This window comes from Lolium perenne, chromosome 5, assembly GCF_019359855.2.
Source record: "Lolium perenne isolate Kyuss_39 chromosome 5, Kyuss_2.0, whole genome shotgun sequence".
Lineage (NCBI taxonomy): Eukaryota > Viridiplantae > Streptophyta > Magnoliopsida > Poales > Poaceae > Lolium > Lolium perenne.
In genome coordinates, this window is record NC_067248.2 from 50078546 (window position 1) to 50092609 (window position 14064).

Below are 14064 nucleotides of genomic sequence, written 5' to 3' on the forward strand. Positions count from 1 at the left end.
TGACAAAATTGTTTCATGTTTTCAAAATAAAAGCTCTAGCACAAATACAGCAATCGATGCTTTCCTCTTTGAAGGACCTTTCTTTTACTTTTATTGTTGAGTCAGTTTACCTATCTCCTTCCACCTTAAGAAGCAAACACTTGTGTGAACTGTGCATTGATTCCTACATACTTGCATATTGCACTTATTATATTACTTTATGTTGACAATATCCATGAGATATACATGTTACAAGTTGAAAGCAACCGCTGAAACTTAATCTTCTTATGTGTTGCTTCAACACCTTTACTTTGATTTATTGCTTTATGAGTTAACTCTTATGCAAGACTTATTGATGCTTGTTTTGAAGTACTATTCATGAAAAGTCTTTGCTATATGATTCAGTTGTTTACTCATGTCATTACCTTTGCTTTGATCGCTGCATTCATTACATATGTTTACAAATAGTATGATCAAGATTATGATGGCATGTCACTTCAGAAATTATCTTTGTTATCGTTTTACCTGCTCGGGACGAGCAGAACTAAGCTTGGGGATGCTGATACGTCTCCAACGTATCGATAATTTCTTATGTTCCATGCTACTTTATTGATGATACCTACATGTTTTATGCACATTATATGTCATATTTATGCATTTTCTGGAACTAACCTATTAACAAGATGCCGAAGAGCCGATTCTGTTGTTTCTGCTGTTTTTGGTTTCAGAAATCCTAGTAACGAAATATTCTCGGAATTGGACGAAACTTTCGCCTGTGGTCCTATTTTGGCACGAAGCTTCCAGAAGACCGAAGACCTAACGAAGTGGGGCCACGAGGAGGCCAGGGGGGTGGCCGGCGCGGCCCAGGCCCTGGCCGCGCCGACCTATCCCCTGGGCCCCTCGTGTGGCCCCTCGCGTTGACCCTCCGCCTACTTAAAGCTTCCGTCGCGAAACCCCCAGTACCGAGAGCCACGATACGGAAAACCTTACAGAGACGCCGCCGCCGCGAATCCCATCTCGGGGGATTCTGGAGATCGCCTCCGGCACCCTGCCGGAGAGGGGATTCATCTCCCGGAGGACTCTACACCGCCATGGTCGCCTCCGGAGTGATGAGTGAGTAGTTCACCCCTGGACCATGGGTCCATAGCAGTAGCTAGATGGTCGTCTTCTCCTTGTTGTGCTTCATTGTTGGATCTTGTGAGCTGCCTAACATGATCAAGATCATCTATCTGTAATACTATATGTTGTGTTTGTCGGGATCCGATGGATAGAGAGTACTATGATTATGGTGATTATCAATCTATTGTTCATGTGTTGTTTATGATCTTGCATGCTCTCCGTTATTAGTAGAGGCTCTGGCCAAGTTTTTACTCTTAACTCCAAGAGGGAGTATTTATGCTCGATAGTGGGTTCATGCCTCCATTGAATCTGGGACAGTGACAGAAAGTTCTAAGGTTGTGGATGTGCTGTTGCCACTAGGGATAAAACATTGATGCTATGTCTAAGGATGTAGTTGTTGATTACATTACGCACCATACTTAATGCAATTGTCTGTTGCTTTGCAACTTAATACTGGAGGGGGTTCGGACGATAACCTGAAGGTGGACTTTTTAGGCATAGATGCAGTTGGATGGCGGTCTATGTTCTTTGTCGTAATGCCCGGATTAAATCTCACTATATTTACCATATCATGTATATGCATTGTTATGCCTTTCTCTATTTGTCAATTGCCCGACTGTAATTTGTTCACCCAACATGCTTTATCTTATGGGAGAGACACCTCTAGTGAACTGTGGACCCTGGTCCTATTCTTTACATAGCATACAATCTACTTGTTTTACTGTTTTCTTTGCAAACATCTTCCACTCGATACGTTTAATCCTTTGTTACAGCAAGCCGGTGATATTGACAACCTCACTGTTTCGTTGGGACAAAGTATTTGGGTTGTGTTGTGCAGGTTCCTAGTTGGCGCCGGAATCCCTGGTGTTGCGCCGCATCACATTTCGCGACCATCAACCTTCAACGTGCTTCTTGGCTCCTCCTGGTTCGATTAAACCTTGGTTTCTTTCTGAGGGAAAACTTGCTACTGTGCGCATCATACCTTCCTCTTGGGGTTCCCAACGAACGTGTGAGTTACACGCCATCACATGTCACTTCAGAAATTATCCTTGTTATCGTTTACCTACTCGAGGGCGAGTAGGAACTAAGCTTGGGGATGCTTGATACGTCTCCAACGTATCTATAATTTCTGATGTTCCATGCTAGTTTTATGACAATACTTACATGTTTTGTTCACACTTTATATCATTTTTATGCATTTTCCGGAACTAACCTATTAACAAGATGCCGAAGTGCCAGTTCCTGTTTTCTGTTGTTTTTGGTTCCAGAAATCTTACACAGGAAATATTCTCGGAATTGGACGAAACGAAAGCCCAAGTCCTTATTTTCCACGGAAGGTTCCAGAGCACCGAAGAGGGGCCAGAGGGGAACCAAGGGGGCCCCACCCCACATGGCGGCGCGGCCAAGGGGGTGCCCTTCCGCCTATATATACTCCCCGTCGCGAAAACCCTAAATCAACCAGTCATATTCCACGAAGAGTTCCATAGCCGCCGCCATCGCGAAGACAAGTTTCGGGGGACAGAATCTCTGTTCCGGCACGCTGCCGGGACGGGGAATTTCCCCCGGAGTCATCTCCATCGACACCACCGCCATCTTCATCACCGTTGCTGTCTCCTATGATGAGGAGGGAGTAGTTCTCCCCCGAGGCTGAGGGCTCTACCGGTAGCTATGTGGTTCATCTCTCTCTCCCATGGTGTGATCTTTATGTGATCATGAGCTTTGTATCACTATTAATCTATGTGCTACTCTAGTGATGTTATTAAAGTAGTCTATTCCTCCTCCATGATGTAAAGTTGACAGTGTGTGCATCATGTAGTACTTGGCGTAGGTTATGATTGTGATCTCTTGTAGATTATGAAGTTAACTATTACTATGATAGTATTGATGCGATCTATTCCCCCTTTCATAGCTATTGTTGACAGTGTGTATGCTATGTTAGTACTCGGTCTAAATTGCAACGGTCTATTATGCACTCTAGAGGTTACTTTAATATGAACTCCGGATGTTGTGGAGCTTGTTTACTCCGGCTTGAGGTGTGCTCTTGTAGCCCTACACAATGAATGGTGTTTGTTATCCAACAAGAGAGTGTTTGAAAGTAGCAGAAGTGAGGAGAAGTTATTTATTTATTATGTGATCATTGTTGAGAGTGTCCACTAGTGAAAGTATGATCCCTAGGCCTTGTTTCTAAATATTGAAACACCGTTTCCAACAAGTTCTGCTACATGTTTGCTTGCTGCCATCTTTATTTCAGATTGCAATTACTACTTACAATCATCCATATTACTTGTATTTCACTATCTCTTCGCCGAACTAGTGCACCTATACATCTGACAAGTGTATTAGGTGTGTTGGGGACACAAGAGACTTCTTGTATCTTAATTGCAGGGTTGCTTAAGAGGAATATCTTTGACCTCTACCTCCCTGAGTTTCATAAACCTTGGGTGATTCACTTAAGGGAAACTTGTTGCTGTTCTACAAACCTCTGCTCTTGGAGGCCCAACACTGTCTACAAGAATAGAAGCGTGCGTAGACATCAGGCCCCTATGTGTGTTGTCCTCGGCACCGCCACCGCCCTTTCGCCACCGCCCCCTTTCACCACCGCCCTTTCGCCATCGCCCCCTTTCGCCACCGCCACCGCCCCCTTCTTTACTTAATTAATTAGTTTTTACTACATGTTTTCAGGAGTGACATATGGCGGACGATAGAGCCGACCCGATTAGGGCAAACTATGATGTGGATGCTGAAGAACATATAATGGGCATCATAAACTGCGATATTCCTTATGTGCCGGCCGAAGAAGATGAAGAAGAGGATGTCTCTTCTTATCTGAACCTTGACGATGAAGGTGAAGGTCATCAACAAGGTGATGACGAAGGAACGAACATTGTCGATGGAGATCAACCGTCGACAAACGACGATCTCGAATTGGAAGTAGCAACCACCTCCGGCGAGGTATATATATACATTGAGCCTCTGGTGATACAAACTTACTGATTTGAATAAATATGTATTAACGCGCGCGACTCTCTTTCTTTTTTTAGCCCTCGGCCGGATCGTCCAAAAATTCGAGTACGACAAAGCGTGGCAAAACAAAGACGATGAAATAAGGAGAAACATATACCATCGATGTTGTCAGTGCAACCGGCAGGCCGCTGGAGCCCAAAGAGCATTATACAAATTTTATCAACCAATGCGGAGTCGTTGTTAGAGACAACGTCCCGATCACCGTCCAGGAATGGAATGAGCCAAAGAAGGCACGTGTTGGTTTCAGTTTTGTCCACAAGAGAACGAAAAAGGATTGCTGGAGAAAGCTTATGGACCATTTCATTCTACCTCCGGAATTCAACAAAGTCGATGAATTCGGTAACGAGATTCCGGATGGACGTAAGAGGAGGAGGCTAGTCAAAGAGTTCGCTCTTCAGAAGATGGCCGAAGCATTCTGGAACTACAAGAAAAATTTAGCCCGTGACTATGTCAACCAGAACAAGAATCCGGATTTCAATGGACAATATGAGAAACTGAAAGATGATTGGCCAGAATTTGTGAGGCAAAAGAAATCGGAGCATTTCAAGGAAATATCAAAAAAAATAAGGAAAATGCGGCTAAGAAAGAGTACAATCATATTATGGGGCCAGGAGGATACCGCCTTTCGGAGCCTAAGTGGGAGAAGATGGAGAACGACCTGAGGGGGCGAGGAATCCCTCTAGGTACAGAGGGATGGGACCCACGGGCCAAAAGCTGGTGGTACGGGCATGGGGGATCGCTAGACCCGGAAACAGGGGTGTGTGTTCACCGAAAGAAATCGTTTAAACCCACCCAAGACCTTATTGACGCAATGACCAAAGCTCAAGAGGGGAAGATCAAGTTCAACAGAGAGAACGATGCGCTGACATATGTCCTCGAGAATCGTGAACACCCATGACGTGTACGAGGCAAAGGCGCCATTCCGTGGTCCGTCGGGTTTTCCCAGGACGATGACCCGTACGGTTACAGAAGCCATAAGAGAAAGACGGATCGGGAAGCAGATCATGTGGAGCAGTTGGCATCGGAACTCCATGAGGTGAAGCAGATGGTGTATGAACTAGCAAAAGAAAGATCGGATGCAGGGCCGCATGAAGATCATGCAAAGGATGTCGGAAGCCAGCAGCGGAGAAGCAGCGTGGCTTCCACGGATGCCCCGGCTGGTGCTAATGCACTCTTGCTGGCCCCGGCTGATGCTAATGCACCCTTCACCTCGGCTGGTGCTACGGAGCCTCACTACCCCGTGGATGATGTAAAGGCGATGAAAGAATGTGATTTGCATTATCCAGTGGGGAACATTTCCACGAATGTAGCTATCGGTAGTGCTTTACCCTGTACACCTGGAGCACTCCACCACAACAACCCCATTCAAGATGGCTATGCTCGTGTCACGGTGGAAAACATAGTCCAAGGGTTTGAGGACCTGGAGATTTACTATGCTACACCCGAAGGGGAGAAAAGACTTGGAGATGTCAAACGCCAGTTCATTCAATGGAAAAAGAAGTACATAGTGTTTCCAGGCGAGGCGCCAAGGCAAACAAGTCCACCCCCCCTCCGGTGGTGGTGGTGGTGGCGGTGGTGGTGGTGGTGGTTGTTCACCTACACCTCCTTCACGTCAGCCGACGCCGCCACCCAATCCACCTCCGGCGGGTAAGCAGCCGCCGCCCCCAGTCCGCCTCTGGCGGGTACGCCGCCCCCAATCCACCTCCGGCGAAGAAGCAGAAGCAGTCGGGCAGCAAGGCAACCTCCTCCTGGACTATTAACCCGGACCCTTATGTACCTAAGACCACAAAGGTACCGGAGCCATCACTGAAGCCTCTCATCCCGAGACCTTGGGAACGTAGTGTCGAGGAAACCAACGCGGCCGCGGCTGCTCACCATGAGAAATAAAAGGTGGATATGAAGGCGAAAAGAGAGCCTGAGCCCAAGTCAGTATTTACTGAGAAGGAAAAGAAGTGGGCTAAGTCATTTTTGACGACACCGTCCCAAGTCGAGAAGAATATGCCTGACGACTATGGACGTGAACTTCGTAGGCAAGCAGAAATATTGGCAGAGAAGAAAGCCTTGGCGGAGAAGGAGAAGAAAGCCTTGGAGGAGAAGAAAGAAGAAAGTAAAAAAAGCGGGAAACAAGTTGCCCAGCTCGGGGAACAGAATAAACAATCGATCCCCCCGCTCATAGTGAAAGCCGCCGATCCGGATGCTATGACATTGTCCTTCAGAGCCGATATGGATATGGACCTTGAACTAATGGACCCCACTATCATAGCAGTTGCGGCAGAACAGGGAATGACTGTAACGGGTGCCAAAGAAAAAGCGGCCGAGTTCTGTATGACTCTTCGTGCAGTGTTAGGCCTTGAGGATGCGCCAATGAGTGAGGTAGCATTTACATATGTGCCGAATGGGCCTCTCGTCGAGCCTGTGCAGGAAGAGGATCTACCAGCACAAATGCGAAATCTGCTACGTTGGTACAATGGTTTCATAAAAAATAAGGCCGGTAAAGAATATATTTATGCGGAAGTTAGACATGAGCATCACTTCAAATATTACTATGTACAAGTTCATATGTGTGAATTGTTCCAGCTGTTCAATCTGCGCGAGCTCGACAAATCTATCCTGAGTTGCTACGTTCTGTAAGTGATTTATTTCTACCTCATCTCGTTCATTGCCTGCACTATATATATTGTCCTAACTATATTGTTGTGTACGCTATTATGCAGAATGAAGATTGGGGAATGCAAAAAAAGGAACATCCATGATGTTGTGTTCATTGACCCACATATCGTTAATGGATATGTGTTAGAAAGATTCCCCCGCGACGTGGACAAAGACCTGTGGGATTTTCTTACAAAGCAGCAACTCAAAAGTCAAATTCTATTTCCTTACCATTTTGGGTGAGTGTTTCTGTCTTGAGCACATTCTCTTTTGTTTACTCCATGCATGGTATGTCTAATCGATGACTTATGCATGACTGTGCATGTATCGTGTCCGCAGGTTCCACTGGATTCTGCTAATAATTGAATTTCACACCTCCAGAGTTCTCATCATGAACTCTCTGAATATGGATTCAAAGCTTTGGGTCAACATGAGAAATATGCTGCAGAAGTAATTATTTTCAATCATTTGAGCTTTATATCGATCGGTCTCTTTCGTTCATTTCCTAATATCAAGTAACTAATAACTCCTTTGTTCCTTTAATTTTCTTTGCCCTGTAGGGTTTGGAGACGGTTCTCATATGAAATGGTCGGTGAATTCAAACATAAGCTAGAATTTAGAAGGTTACTTAATGTGGATATTCAGCCACCGGGGACCAATCTATGTGAATACTATGTTTGTGAGTTCATCCGGAGACACACCTCTGAGCGGAAGCCGTCGGATAGCAATGTGCGGAGGAATAACTTGCGGAAGACGCTTAGTCCAGAAGCTCGTTTCCGACCAATTCAAGAGGAATTAGCAGGATTTTTGGTGAGGGAAGTCCTCCATCCTAAAGGAGAACACTATTACGAGGACGAAGAACTTCTGATGCCGTAAATTGTGTATGGAAACTTGTTCGAAGTTGTATATGGTCATCCGAGATTGGATATATATTGTATATTCCTCTGGAATTCTTCTTGTTTCTATGAAATTGTACATTCATATGCATGTATATAGTAGCGTAGAATATGTGTACTGAAACTTCTTCAAAATTAAAATAAAACACTAAAAAGAAACCAGATTTATGGGGGGGGGGGCTAAAACCCTACACCTGCGGAGGCCTTTAGTCGCGGTTGGCCAGGCGAACCGCGACTAAACGTCCTCTACCCCGACGGACGCTGGCGCCCACGTGGACGGGCCTTTAGTCGCGGTTCGTAAGCAACCGCGACTAAAGGGGGGACCTTTTGTCGCGCTTAATTGGTTCCGGTTGCGCAACCGCGACTAATGGCAGTTGCGAACCGCGACTAAAGGCCATTTTTCTATCAGTGAGTATTATTTTAACTAAATCTCAAAAAAATATTATTTTTAACTGTTAGATCTATAATTTTAGTAGGGAAGATTTTAAAAATTACATATATTTTGTGAGAATAAATTAGGTCATATTTGACAGGTACGTGTCCCCGTCCCGTAGGAAAAACTAAAAGGAGTCGAGAGGCTTCCTAAAAAAAGAGTGTGGAGGCAATGATTACTTATAGTATCAGTCTCCAAAAATTTTTTTTTTAGCCTCAACCCCTGTTTTATAAATTACAGGGATATTCACACCCGCAGGTGGATCTACTAGCCAAACTAATCGGTCAATGTCACTGTGAACAGCAAACCTCTTAGATGAACAATCCAAGTGAACCAACGAGGAGGAGAAGGTAGTACGACTACACCTAATTGACGTTATGTCTAGACTCTACATCCTCTACGCGTTTAACTTGAAGTAATCATGTGATTTTTATGATATTATTTTGCATGGGAGAAATTTTAACTTGTGCTAGTGACCTAGTGTAGCCACACCCGTCCTCCAATAGATTCTAGACACAACAATATATGAAGGCATACATCTCCTTCTTGGTCGAGTCATGGTGGAGTTAGTTTCACATTTTAAAAAAAGCTGATCATGGTCAGTCGGAACTAAGAGAGTGCATGACTGTTGATAGCGTGACTGGAAAAAAAATTCGAGTATCAGCGAGCTGGTGGTTTATGGTACTTTGAGAAAAGTCATGAACTGATGCTGGTGAGAATGATGTGCGTGGTGCTTTGGGCATAACTATTGAACTTATGCAAGTGAAAGCGATGGCCGAGAAAAAGATAGTTTCACACCCTATCTTGTGGTGATCCAGCGTACCACTGCATGGTGTAGTACACAAGTCGTTGATATAACACAAATAAAACACCGTTTCACTCATATTACATCCCTCAGAGTGGTACAACAGAAACATATGCAAGGCATGTCTATAGAAGGATACATGAACTGTTTACAGAAGATCATCACAGCCCCCTACTGTACAATGAGGTAAAACTTCAAATAAAGCTCCAGAAGAACGACTCGTAGTCTAACTTATTGCTAACCCTAGCTTAGAAGCTACTTGGCTGGCTATAGAACTCTAGCTACTTAGGTGCTAGGATTAGAGAAAGGTTCCCTTCTAGTACTAGTCTAAGTTTCCACTCTAGCTGATGCAGAAGTTGACTCCATTGACTTCTTTGATTGTATTCTTCATCTTGTTGCAGTTGACTTCTTTGTCTTCGAGTTCCACGGTAGTTCCTCCTTCGGTGACTCCATAGCTAAGCATGGGATTTAAAAGTGGGATGAGTACGAGCGTACTCAGCAAATTCATATTAGGAAATAGGTGTATCATGCACTAGCTACAGCCATAGACCAGAAAGTCGTAGGCAAATGCAAGTTTTTGTAAACATTTCTTCAAAAGGTTTATTTTATTCTGAAAACTATGTCCGTCAGTCTTCACAGGTTGACTAGAACTTCATGGAGTTCCTTTCCTGTTGCGTTCGTAGTTCCCTTCCTGGAACAGGGAGTGACAGCCACAATTTGATACACTCTGCAGAGGTGCGTTACTTTTCCCATAAGAGACCTTATCCTTGTTGCGAACCAGGCGTTAACTTTCTCGTCCACACTTCCTTGGTGTGAGGCCAGGTGTAAGATCCAAGCCCACACCGCCTTCTCCGCGACCCTGTAAACCCACCCTTTTGTCCATCCATACACCCCCGGTAGACATCTCCCGATCATACGGCTTTACCCCCGGTGTACTATGAACAATCCTTCATAGACGGTAGAGCCTCTCATCCACACAGATGGGGATTTTAAAGGATTTCTCAACCTACTGCAGTGTTATCTCCGACACCCAGCCAGGCTCTATCAAGTCCGTTGGCGTGCAGGAGGGAAAAGATACAGCTGGCTTCCCCAGAGACATTATAGATCTTATGGTTAACACGATATATACGGCGCTAGAATCACTGGACGGCATTGGTACTTAATTCTAGGTTAATAAACCCCGTGCAATGGAACCTCCACCATATCAACACATACCATGGTTCCATTGCGCACCACATAGTCATATTCATAATTGTAAAATAATACTTTGCTTTTCGATGCATGAGTGATAAGTATAGTACTTTGCATATAGTTTGATAAAAATAATCAAATGACATGAGCAAGCGATGAACTTGCTTTTCTTGACTGCAAGATTATGCAGGCAAAAGCTTCGATACGTGAGAACTCTAAATTTTGAAATACCATCATTGTCCGGTAAGGACAATGTTTAAAGAACAGGCAAAGATGCTATAATGCATAGTATGAGATGCAATCGTTCCGAGCGTAACCTAACCTCGATGATTTAGGATTGATAAGTTGTAAAGATTTCTTTAGGGTGTGTTGCACTTTTAGGATGGTTCTCAAACAAGGTTCTTATTAAGTTTGGTGATATTAAGATCATAAGCAAGTAATATGATGCAACATAACAAGCATACACACAAAGGATAGTAGTGTAATAAAATGTAAAGAACAGTTGTCAATTTTAAGTTCTACAGGACATGGTTGATGATTACTTATATTATACTTCAAAAGAATAACTTTTGAAGAACATGTTGATTAAGATTTAATAAGTATTTCAAATAAGAACTATGGTTTCTATGGTTTGATTGACAGTTGTACTTCAAAGAATAACTTTTGAAGAACATGTTAAATAAGAATAAGAACTACTATACATAGGAGCTATGGCTTTCTAGGGTTTACTATTGGATTCATTTAGTTCTCTAATAGGAATTAGTTGGGTTCTTAAATAGAATTGGTCTATATGTAGCAAGTATTAGCAGGTTTATTACTATGGTTGATTATGGGTATCATATCAAAATAAGATGGTCAAGGTGTTGCTATGAGTTAGGGTTTACTATGGATTCACATTTTCTTCACTAAGTAATCACTAATAGTTTCTAAGCTAAGTGGTTTATTACTTTCTAAGTAGGGTTTAGTGGAATAGGAGCATGTCATGTGAATTACTACCTAAGGTTGGTACTAGGGTTCATCATTATGGTTCTACTAGGGTTTGATGGTTGAGGTTGATCCTAATGGTGTGGTATATAGGAATAGTGATCAATGGGGATAACATGTGGTAATAAGCTAGGGTTTATACCTAGGTGGCACTAATTGGATTATATAGGTGTTAACCAAAAATAAAGACATGAAATAATGGTCATATGTAAAGTGATGTTGTTTTATTTTAGGAGATCATGATCATGCATGCATTTGTTTCTAACTAGGGTTCTATAGGTATAGATGAAGTTAATATAATCATATGGACTAAACCCCTAGGGTTTTAGGATTGTAACTATTAAGGATGAACACATAAAATAATGGGTTCAAGGTCTTACTTATATTGAAACGAGGGTTTCTAAATTATGGTACAACTCTTAAAATGATAATTGACAATAGAGATGTGGTCACTAATTACTTTGAAACAAAATTAATAATGGTTTTAGCATTTTATTAATTTTCACAAGAATTAATAAGTAGGGTAATTCCTATTTAGGTTTAATTAAAAGCTAGGGTTTAACAATGGTTATTAAGTTTTAAAATAATTAAATTGTTAACTAAAGATGTTTAGGTAAACAAGTTTTGAACTACCAAAACAATATTAGCCTTTAGTATCTTCTTGATTTATTATCATTTAAAGAAAAATAGAAAATAACAATTTGCAAATTATGGTTTATGAATTATCACTAATATTTAAGTGGATGCAATTATGATAAAGAAAAATAATCTTAACATTTTATTTAGTTACTGAATAGCTATTATTTGTTTTTGCGAAACTTAAATAATTATTGAATTCAAATTGTGTTTTAAAACAAATGAAATGGCATAATTAATAAGGTTAAAAAAATAAGTGAATTTTTACTTTGACACACATTTTCATTTTATATTTTATTTGAATAGATTTTATTTTTGTGAGCATTTTGATATATTATTTATATTTTTCTGAGTTAAAATGAATTTTATCTATTTCTGTAAAAGTTTCTGATATTTACTGGTTTTTAAATTAAACATAAAATGCTATTTGTACCTATTCAGATCTAGCCGCAGAGACAAACAGGTGGGCCGGTTGACTGATTCAATTGCCACGCGGGCAACGACCAGTCAACAAAGCTGAGGTGGCGGTGCCACGTCGTTCTCGCCGGAGGGAACGTCGGTGACGCTCCGGCGAGCGACGGAGTGGCCGCTAGGGACCCCAGAGACATCCTAACTAAGTGCGTTCGAACCAATACACGATGCTGAGCAAACGAGCGTGAATGCCACCACCCAATGGTCACCGGAGCATCGCCGGTGAACATGTCTGCGGCGGCGGGCTCCGGCCAACTAGCGATTGCGAGCTATAGACAGATCTAGGAAGCGAGAGTATGTGCTATAGACGCGTATGCTCACCCTGAATACGATGGCGTGATCGGCTCCGGCGATCGTCGACGGGGACGACGACGATTGGAGATTCCCTGGCGAACTGTTGCGGAAGGTATCGATGAAATTGCACCGATTCGTAGCTCCCCTGGACGATTGCTTGTGCTCAGATGCTCCTCTTGACGAAGCGCTCCTCCTCGACCACGCGTCGGAGGCTGAGGTGGTCCCCTCCGCCGTGTTCTTGATCGACGTCGGTGACAGAGAGTGGATGATTGTGGAAGACAGAGATGGATTGAGGGGAAATGGAAGGGTAGTGAAGAACTAGGGTTCTACTGCGAAGCTACTGGTAGCTTTATAGAGCTCGGCGAGGCTTCTACCGTAACTTCACCGGCGGCAGTGGCTCAGATGCATCAACGACGGTGAGGTGTGCTAGGGCACGTATCTTGGCGCTAAATGATAGGACGGACGCGAGAGAGATTGGGCGCGGTTCTGAGATGGTCTGCGACGTCTAGGGTCGTCCTTATCGCCATCGAGGTCGTGGCCTACTGGCTTCCCAGCGCTGTCGTGCTCGGAGACGATGACGACGGAGCTTTACTCCTCGCACGATTTTTAAAGATAACGAAACGGTATTTGGTTCGGGTTGGGCTGCTCCTGGTCCTTTGCTGGGCTAGTTTGGTGGGCTGCTGCTGGATGGCTTCATGGGCTGCGACGGCCTGCCAAGTCAGTCTCTCTCTTCTCTATTTTATGTTTCCTTTTCTATTTTCTGTTTTTATATTTTGGTTTGAATTTGTTATTTGAATTCAAATTTGAATTCTATTTTGTTTTGCAGGTTCTAATATATTTGAATATCAAAACAATTTGATAATACCACCTACTGTATTGTTTGGTTTATAAACAACCATTTATAATTGATTTATTTTGTGTTCTTATGAGACACAATTCCAAATTCAAAATAGTTATAATTCTAAAGTTCAACTAAATTGCTTTTAAATTTAGAAATCAAATCTTTTTGAATGATTTGGAATGTAGAACATGTGCATGGTAAACACTTTATAATTTTCTAGTGCTTAACCGTAGTGATTACTCACATATAATTTAATTATGGCTACAGTTTAACAAATGGTAAAGGGTATGGAATTGGTTCATGATTTTATGTGTATGATAGTTCTTAGGGTTTAAGAAAAGTGGTTGGCTTAACTCTATGTTAACTAATCTTGCTTAGCAAATTTCTAACTTGAATTATTTAAAATAGATCCTAAGCTCATCATGATCAACTCAATTACTAAGGTGATTCTATTTTATAAAACACTATTTGATTTGGTCCACTAAACAAGTTACTTGAAGGCAAAATAGAATTGGATAATGGTTTCACTCTAATCACTTAAATAGAATTTGAGCTTAAGTATAACTGGCTTGGTTTATACTTGTGATCCCTGATACACAAGTTAGGACTTATTATTTTATGTGGAGTGGATCCCATATGAAATGGTTTAGGGTTTTGCATAAGCTTTATTAAATTGAAACACAAATAGGCATGAGGTATGGAAGGGTTCTATTTATGATCCAAAGTGATCCTTGGATTGGAA